The sequence below is a fragment of the Dendrobates tinctorius genome, unplaced genomic scaffold (genome assembly GCF_039654945.1).
Source record: "Dendrobates tinctorius isolate UK_male_01 unplaced genomic scaffold, ASM3965494v1 ptg000211l, whole genome shotgun sequence".
Taxonomy (NCBI): domain Eukaryota; kingdom Metazoa; phylum Chordata; class Amphibia; order Anura; family Dendrobatidae; genus Dendrobates; species Dendrobates tinctorius.
Genome location: NW_027361878.1, coordinates 29,933,366 through 29,942,678, shown reverse-complemented (window position 1 = coordinate 29,942,678; position 9,313 = coordinate 29,933,366).

Genomic DNA, 9,313 nt, shown 5'->3' with positions numbered 1-9,313 from the left:
CAGGCATGAGGAAGTCTGCAGCAGTGCCTGTGACAGATCGCTGATCTGTCACAGTGATCTGTGATGTCCCACCTGGGACTATGTAATAAAGTTAAAAAAAAAAAGTGTTAAAATAATTTTAAAAAAATCGCCAAATAAATTAGAAAAAAAAGAAAAAATATTCCCCCAATAAATCTATTTTTTGGAAATAAAAAAAAAAAAAAACAATAAAAGTACACATATTAGGTATCGCCGCTTCCGTAACGACCCGCCCTATAAAACTGTCCCATTAATTAACCCCTTTAGCGAACCCCTTAAAAAATAAAAAACGAAGTAAAAAATGATTTATTATCATACCGCCAAACAAAAAGTGCAATAACGCGCGATCAAAAAGACGCATATAAATATCCATGGTACCGCTGAAAACGTCATCTTGTCCCGCAAAAAAACGAGCCGCCACAAGGCATCATCAGAGAAAAAATAAAAAAGTTATAGCTCGCAGAATAAAGCGATGCAAAAATAATTATTTTTTATATAAAATAGTTTTCATTGCATAAAACCGACAAAACATAAAAAAAAGACCTAAATGAGGTATCGCTGTAACCGTACTGACCCGAAGAATAAAACCGCTTTATCAATTTTACCGCACGCGGAACGGTGTAAACTCACCCCCCAAAAGAAATTCATGAAGCGCTGGTTTTTGTTCATTCTGCGTCCCAAAAATCGGAATAAAAAGCGATCAAAAGATGTCACGTGCCCAAAAATGGTACCAATAAAAACGTCAACTCGTCCCGCAAAAAATAAGACCTCACATGACCCGGTGGGTCAAAATACGGAAAAATTATAGCTCTCAATATGTGGTGATGCAAAAACTATTTTTACAATAAAAAGCGTCTTTTAGCGTGTGACAGCTGCCAAAAATAAAAACCGCCATAAATAGTAAATCAAACCCCCCGTTATCACCCGCTTAGTAGGAAAAATAATAAAATTAAAAGAAAATGTATTTATTTCCATTTTCCCATTAGGGCTGATAGGGAGAGAGTTAAATTAACCCTTCACGGTTGAGCCAGTGATGTCCACATTATTCCACAGAGTGTTGCTAGCAACTCAAATGACCACACGGAGACGGGGGTCTCTGTACGGGAGGATCGAGGCAGATCACTAAGCCCCTTTATTTTAGTCACTTCTTTTATAATCTTTTGCTTAATTATGCAAAGTTCTCAACTACCAATAAAATCATTTCACTTTATAAAGGGGGTTTTACACATAGCGATATCGCTATAATGTCACCGATTTTGTGACGTTATAGCGATATCGCTATGTGTGATACTTACCTCCGACCACTCCCCCGCTGTCCATCGCTGATCGCGCGAGAATGTCCGGCTCCATTTCTCGTCGTCTGCTTCCTGCTGTGTGAGACGAGCGACGTGTAGAGGCGGGCGGGAGGATGCAGGATCGCTGTGTGTGAAAGGTGAGTATCGTGCGCTGCGTCGCTGCTGCATCGCTGTGAGATCTTTCTGTGTGACAGCTCACTAGCGATCATTTAGCGATGCGGGGGGGGCTCCTTCCCTGCAGGCCCCCCAAATCCAAGATGGCGACGGGGGCCTGCAGGGAGCTGGCTTCCTCAGTGCCTGCAAAGCGCAGGCATGAGGAAGTCTGCAGCAGTGCCTAACATGCAAATCAGAAGCCGCGGAGACACCATCACGTTTCTCAACGCAAGCAATGACCAGCCAGGTCTTTCCCCGGGAAGGAACAACCACGGGAAGGGCAGTCTCCAATGAAGGAAACCACCTATGCCAAAACATGGTATCCATCCACAGACAGCTGTTTCAGGGTATTGCCCCTCATCAGTGTGGAGTAGGAAACTGGCTGGTAGGAGCAATGCCTAGTAAATAGTGATGTGTCATTCATGAACGATCCGATTCAAAGAGCCGGCTCCCTGCTGGGAACGAAATGAGCCGGCTCTGCACTGTGAACGAGCCGGTTCTTTTTTTTTTTTTTTTTTTTTTTTCCTTTTTATGGCGCCAGGCAGTGGCAGTGATTTATCTGGGAGGAGGCGGAGCTGTCAGGAGACAGAGAGAAATGTGTGCTGTCTGTGCTGGAGTGAGTGGAAATATTTAAAGTGATACACTCCTCCTAGCTTCAGACATGCATGCATGGCATACTGTATATGGCATGTGACTGTAGAGGGGTTAAACTCAAGTGACTCAGCAAGTTGGTCTCATGTAGACTCTCAGATATACTATAGTATAGCATACTATTAGTTAAAGTCAGCCGACTCAGCTCAGCCTGTGCAGCACTGAGTGAGTGAGGAGGATTCAGGACAGGAACCCTACAGGGAGAAGCGGCAGTTCTTGGTGAGGGTAGGGTAAAGCTGGAGTCACACATAGCGACTTACCAGCGATACCGACACCGATATGAAGGTGTCAGGATCGCTGGTGAGCTGTCAAACAGACAGCTTCACCAGCGATCAGCACAGCGATGCTGAGCGCCCGGCATCGCTTGCCGTCCCTGTAAAAAATAGAATTTAAATAAAAAATATAGTTATTCTCACCTTCCGGCGTCCCGTTCAGCCATCCCGCCTCTCTCCACACTCCGGTCCCAGTAATCCTTTGCGAGAATGACCACGAGACGTCGCGGGAGCGCGAAGTCTCGCGGTCATTCGTGCAAAGGATCACTGGGACCGGAGCGTGGAGAGAGGCGGGATGGCTGAACGGGACGCCGGAAGGTGAGAATAACTATATTTTTCATTTAAATTCTATTTTTTACAGCTGATCGCTGGTCTCCCGCCTGTCACACACAGCGATGCGTGCTGGCCAGCCGGGAGCCCAGCAACCAAAAAATGCCCAGAGGTTTCTTGCAGCGATCAGTGATACCGGCAGGGGGGCCGCTCGCTGATCGCTGTCACACACAGCGATCTCGCTGGTGAGATCGCTGTTACGTCACAAAAGTTGTGACTCAGCAGCGATATCGCTAGCGAGATTGCTATGTGTGACTCCCGCTTAAGGGTAAGCAATATAATAAAGTGATTTCAGGCAAGACTGTGCAGAGATCTAGGTCCAGCCCCAATAATTAGGCCATGTGCACACAATTTTTGGTGCTGCGGATTTGGAAAAATCCGCAGGTAAAAAAGACCTGTGGATTAGCCTGTGGTTTCACATCTCTACAATGGAGGTTTGAAACCGCTGCGGATTCCGCACAAAGAATTGACATGCTGTGGATTTGAACCCGCAGCAAATCCGCGTGGAAAAATCTGCAGCATGTGCACAGCGTTTTTTCGTTTACCATTGAAAACAATGGTACTGTACAATGCACCTAAAGCTGCTGCGGATCCACAGAGCCTGAAAGGCTGCAGATCCGCAGCAGAATCCGCACCGTGTGCACATGGCCTTATAGGGTTACGCTGGTCTCACACTTGCATATTTTGGCTGCACACGGATCCGTTTTTGTCTCCATTGACTTTCACTGGTGACGGATGGGTCTGTGCATCCAATTGTCACCGTTTTCCCACAGATCCGCATGTCTGCATATTTTATCAGATGCACAAAAACGCAACTTGTTGCAGTTTTGTGTCATCTGAAAAACACGCAGGCACAGGGAGACGCACGGATCCGCGGCTACACGTCTGGAATTAACATGGAGCACGGATCCAGGACAACACGGGTCCGTGTGCAGGGATCCGTGTTGCGGCACTGATGCTCGGAAGTGAGGGATGTGCTGTATGGGAAAGTGATGAAACTGTATGGGACCAGACTGCAGACATAATCTAGACCAGGGTTCCCCAACTCCAGTCCTCAAGGCCCACCAACAGGTCATGTTTTCAGGATTTCCTTAGTATTGCTCAGGTGATAATTGCTTCACCTGTGCAATACAAAGGAAATCCTGAAAACATGATCTGTTGGTGGGCCTTGAGGACTGGAGTTGGGGAACCCTGGTCTAGACTATGCCCGCATGCTGCTCTGTCATACAGTGATCTTTCCCGCCTCACTAGAAGGGCTTGTGCCCTGTGTTACAGTGTGGTAATGATAATAAAATGTATTGGGAGCATGTATGGGGGCTCCTGGTTAGGGGCTGCACGAGTGGGGCTGCGTTCATACTAGTGTTTTGGTACTTTGCGTTGTGATGCGTAGCAATCCTGATGCATCCTGATCCAGATTACATCTCTATGCTTAACATAGGGAGGCACGGAGCTGCGTTTGCATCAGGATCAGGAGGCATCAGGGTTTTCCATGTTCTCCCAAAACGCAGCTTGTTGCAAATTTTGGGTGTTAAAAAAAATCTGCAGACATTCTGATAAGTGTTATCAAAAACATATGATAGTCAATGTAGATGCACCTGAATCAGGATGCCTGCGCCCAATCTGCGTGTGGATTTCATACCGCGCAGGCTCCGAGACCCATTTTCTTTTACCAGTCTCTCTTTCTCTCTCCTCTCTCCCCCTATCCTCTGCCCCAGAAGTCAGAATTTCACATTTCCAACCAAATCCTCATTAGGGTGCAGTTCCATGCGTTTTCATCCATTTGCAGAAAAAACACGGATGCGAATAAATCGCGTCCAAGAGGGAATGACTGCAGCAATGAAGGTGCGGACTACTAGTCTGGGGGAATAGACGTCCCGCTGGGCTACTGCTGGTTCATTATCAGATCACCAGGGCCGATATGAAACTATTCTTACTGCACATGACTTTATCACACTGCAGTAATAGGGGAGTCAGGAGGAAGGGGCCAGTGGGGAACAGAAAGGATCTTTTCAGTGTAATATGGAAACAAAACTGGCCCTAGTCCAAATCATTTTGCAGGTACAAATAAGCGCACAAGCGAGGTTGTCCATGACTTTAATGCTGGCTGACCTTAGAATAGGTCAGCAATGTCTGATCAGTGAGGGGGCGACACCGAGCACCCCGGCCAGGCAGCTGCTCTTAGTGTCTGATTTTAACATTCAGTATGCTTTCCTTACATGTTTTGGAGTGTGTGTTGGCACAGTGCTTCCAACATACCTTTTACGGATTAGGCCGGGGTCACACTAAACGACGCAAAATACGGTCAGTATTTTACATGCGTAATACGGATGAATGGCCCCTAAACAGTGCTCCATATGTCATCCGTAATCAAGGTGTGGTCGCGTATTTTGCGCATATAAGCATCAGTATGTAATCCGTATGGCGAGATTTTCTCGCAGGCTTGCAAAATGGACATATAATGGAGCCCTATGAAAGGGTTTATAACAGAAACCAAAGAATAGATATATACACATAGAATGCATATATATATATATATGTATTCTATGTGTCTATATCTATTCTTTAGTTTCTTTATTAAACCTGTCAGTGTGAGTTTACTGTATAGCGCACTGAATTGCCGTCTTTGCTAAAAGACACCGGGTGCGTATTTCTCGCAGGTCACACGTCTGGTCCGTGTGTAATCCGTATTTTTTGCGCACCCATAGACTTGCATTGGCGTATTACGGCCGTAGTACGCTGACAATCGCAGCATGCTGCTATTGGCACGGAGCGTAGAATACGGATGAGAAATATACGACTGGTGCGAGGGACCCCATAGAGAATCATTGGTCCATGTCTAATGCGTGCTTTTAGCGCCTCTCACTCGGCCGTATTCCTCGCCAGTGTGACCCCGGCCTTATACTCTTATACAGCGCCAACACGGATTGCAGCACTTACTAATCCAGACAGGACATGTACAAAAAACGCCACAGATTACAAAGGAATAAATGGTAAGACTGTCTGCAACCAAGGAGCCGGAGCCTGATCACAAGAGCTGACAATCTGAGGACACAGCAATGCTGAATAACAGCTTACACTGCGTCACTAGATCCTTATATAGGTGAAGAATGAGGCCCTCACTTTACAGGCAAAGACTTAGAACGAGGACTGGGGAAAATGGATTAATATTAAAAAAAGAGCCGGCTCTTTATGGTGAGCGGAGCCGAATGTGCCGGATCGCCAAAAAGAGCCGAACTTCCCATCACTACTAGTAAAAGACTGTGAAAATGAGGATGAATGAACTCATGGAGATCAACATCCAACACTGCGGAGACACCATCACATGTTTCTCAACGCAGTGATTCTAGAGCACTGCTCCCATCCCTTATGGGAAATATGCAAAACAGAAGCCGCGGAGACACCGCCCCCGACACGTTAACCCCTTGCACACCACGATCAAACATGATCGCGGTGTACCCGGGGGTTAAAGGGAAGCATCAGCTTCCCTGAGCCCCCCACGGCAGCGCAATGTGCAGCGCTGCTGCGGGGGGCTCCTTCCCTGCCGGCCCCCCGAATCCAAGATGGCGACGGGGGCCTGCAGGGAGCTGGCTTCCTCAGTGCCTGCAAAGCGCAGGCATGAGGAAGTCTGCAGCAGTGCCTGTGACAGATCGCTGATCTGTCACAGTGATCTGTGATGTCCCACCTGGGACTATGTAATAAAGTTAAAAAAAAAAAGTGTTAAAATAATTTTTAAAAAATCGCCAAATAAATTAGAAAAAATATTCCCCCAATAAATCTATTTTTTGGAAATAAAAAAAAAAAAAAAATAAAAGTACACATATTAGGTATCGCCGCTTCCGTACCGACCCGCCCTATAAAACTGTCCCATTAATTAACCCCTTTAGCGAACCCCTTAAAAAATAAAAAACGACGTAAAAAATGATTTATTATCATACCGCCAAACAAAAAGTGTAATAACGCGCGATCAAAAAGACGCATATAAATATCCATGGTACCGCTGAAAACGTCATCTTGTCCCGCAAAAAAACGAGCCGCCACAAGGCATCATCAGAGAAAAAATAAAAAAGTTATAGCTCGCAGAATAAAGCGATGCAAAAATAATTATTTTTTATATAAAATAGTTTTCATTGCATAAAACCGACAAAACATAAAAAAAGACCTAAATGAGGTATCGCTGTAACCGTACTGACCCGAAGAATAAAACCGCTTTATCAATTTTACCGCACGCGGAACGGTGTAAACGCACCCCCCAAAAGAAATTTATGAAGCGCTGGTTTTTGTTCATTCTGCGTCCCAAAAATCGAAATAAAAAGCGATCAAAAGATGTCACGTGCCCAAAAATGGTACCAATAAAAACGTCAACTCGTCCCGCAAAAAATAAGACCTCACATGACTCGGTGGGTCAAAATACGGAAAAAATTATAGCTCTCAATATGTGGTGATGCAAAAACTATTTTTACAATAAAAAGTGGCTTTTAGCGTGTGACAGCCGCCAAACATAAAAACCGCCATAAATAGTAAATCAAACCCCCCGTTATCACCCCCTTAGTAGGAAAAATAATAAAATTAAAAGAAAATGTATTTATTTCCATTTTCCCATTAGGGCTGATAGGGAGAGAGTTAAATTAACCCTTCACGGTTGAGCCAGTGATGTCCACATTATTCCACAGAGTGTTGCTAGCAACTCAAATGACCACACGGAGACGGGGGTCTCTGTACGGGAGGATCGAGGCAGATCACTAAGCCCCTTTATTTTAGTCACTTCTTTTATAATCTTTTGCTTAATTATGCAAAGTTCTCAACTACCAATGAAATCATTTCACTTTATAAAGGGGGTTTTACACATAGCGATATCGCTATAATGTCACCGATTTTGTGACGTTATAGCGATATTGCTATGTGTGATACTTACCTCCGACCGCTCCCCCGCTGTCCATCGCTGATCGCGCGAGAATGTCCGGCTCCATTTCTCGTCGTCTGCTTCCTCCTGTGTGAGACGAGCGACGTGTAGAGGCGGGCGGGAGGACGCAGGATCGCTGTGTGTGAAAGGTGAGTATCGTGCGCTGCGTCGCTGCTGCATCGCTGTGAGATCTTTCTGTGTGACAGCTCACTAGCGATCATTTAGCGATGCACCAGCGATCCTGACCGGGTCGTATCGCTGGTGCATCGCTAAATGTAAAAGGGCCTAAGCCAATAATATTGCAAGGAAACCGGAACTGCATATATGTCCGTACCTAGATAGTGTAGAAAGTAGTATAATGGCATATTCAGAGCAATACACCCCCCCGAGCCCCTTATCTTTGCACCTGATGAGAACAGTCTGGTTTCATGACAGTCCATGCCAATTACAAAAATTTATCTTACAGCAACAAAAATGAAGAAACGAAACCTTCAGAGAAATGGAGAAGTGAAACTTCACCTCTGATTTTAGTTTTAACCCTTCACAGGGCTAGGGTTAGGGCTGAGATTAGGGTTAGGGGTGTGTTCGGGTTGGAGTTAGAATTGGGGGGGTTTCCACTGTTTGGGCACATCAGGGGCTCTCCAAATGCAACATGGCGTCTGATCTCAATTCCAGCCAATTCTGAGTTGAAAAAGTCAAATGGTGCTCCTTCCCTTCCAAGCTCTGCCATGCGCCCAAACAGTGCTTTACCCCCACATATAGGGTATCAGCCTACTCAGGACAAATTGCAAAACAACTTTTGGGGTCCAATTTCTCCTGTTACCCTTAGGAAAATAAAACATTGGGGGCAAAAATATCATTTCTGTGGAAAAAAAAAGTTTTTTATTTTCACGCCCGGGCGTTCTAAACTTCTGTGAAGCACTGGGGGGTTCAAAGTGCTCACCACACATCTAGATAAGTTCCATGGGGGGTCTAGTGACCAAAATGTGGTCACTTGTGGGGAGTTTAGGTACATCAGGGACTCTCCAAACGCACATGACACCCGCAGACCATTCCATCAAAGTCTGCATTCCAAAACGTCACTACTTTCCTTCCGAACCCCGACGTGTGGCCATACAGTAGTTTTCTCCCACATATGGGGTGTCAGCGTACTCAGGACAAATTGGACAACAACTTTTAGGGTTCAATTTCTCCTGTTACCCTTGGCAAAATAAAAAAAATTGGGGACTAATTGATCATGTTTGTGGAAAAAAATACGATTTTTTTATTTTCATGCCCGGGCATTATAAACTTCTGTGAAGCCCTTGGGGGTTCAAAGTGCTCACCACACATCTAGATAAGTTCCTTAGAGCGTCTAGTTTCCAAAATGGGGTAATTTGTGGGGGGTTTCCACTGTTTAGGTACATTAGGGGCTCTCCAAAGGCAACATGACACCCGCAGACCATTCCATCAAAGTCTGCATTACAAAACGTCACTACTTCCCTTCCGAGCCCCGACATGTGCCCATACAGTAGTTTTCTCCCACATATGGGGTATCAGCGTACTCAGGAAAAATTGGACAACAACTTTTGGGGTCCAATTTCTCCTGGTACCCTTGGGAAAATAAAAAAAATTGGTGACTAAAAGATCATGTTTGTGGAAAAAATACAAATTTTTTATTTTCACGCCCGGGCGTTATAAACTTCTGTGAAGCA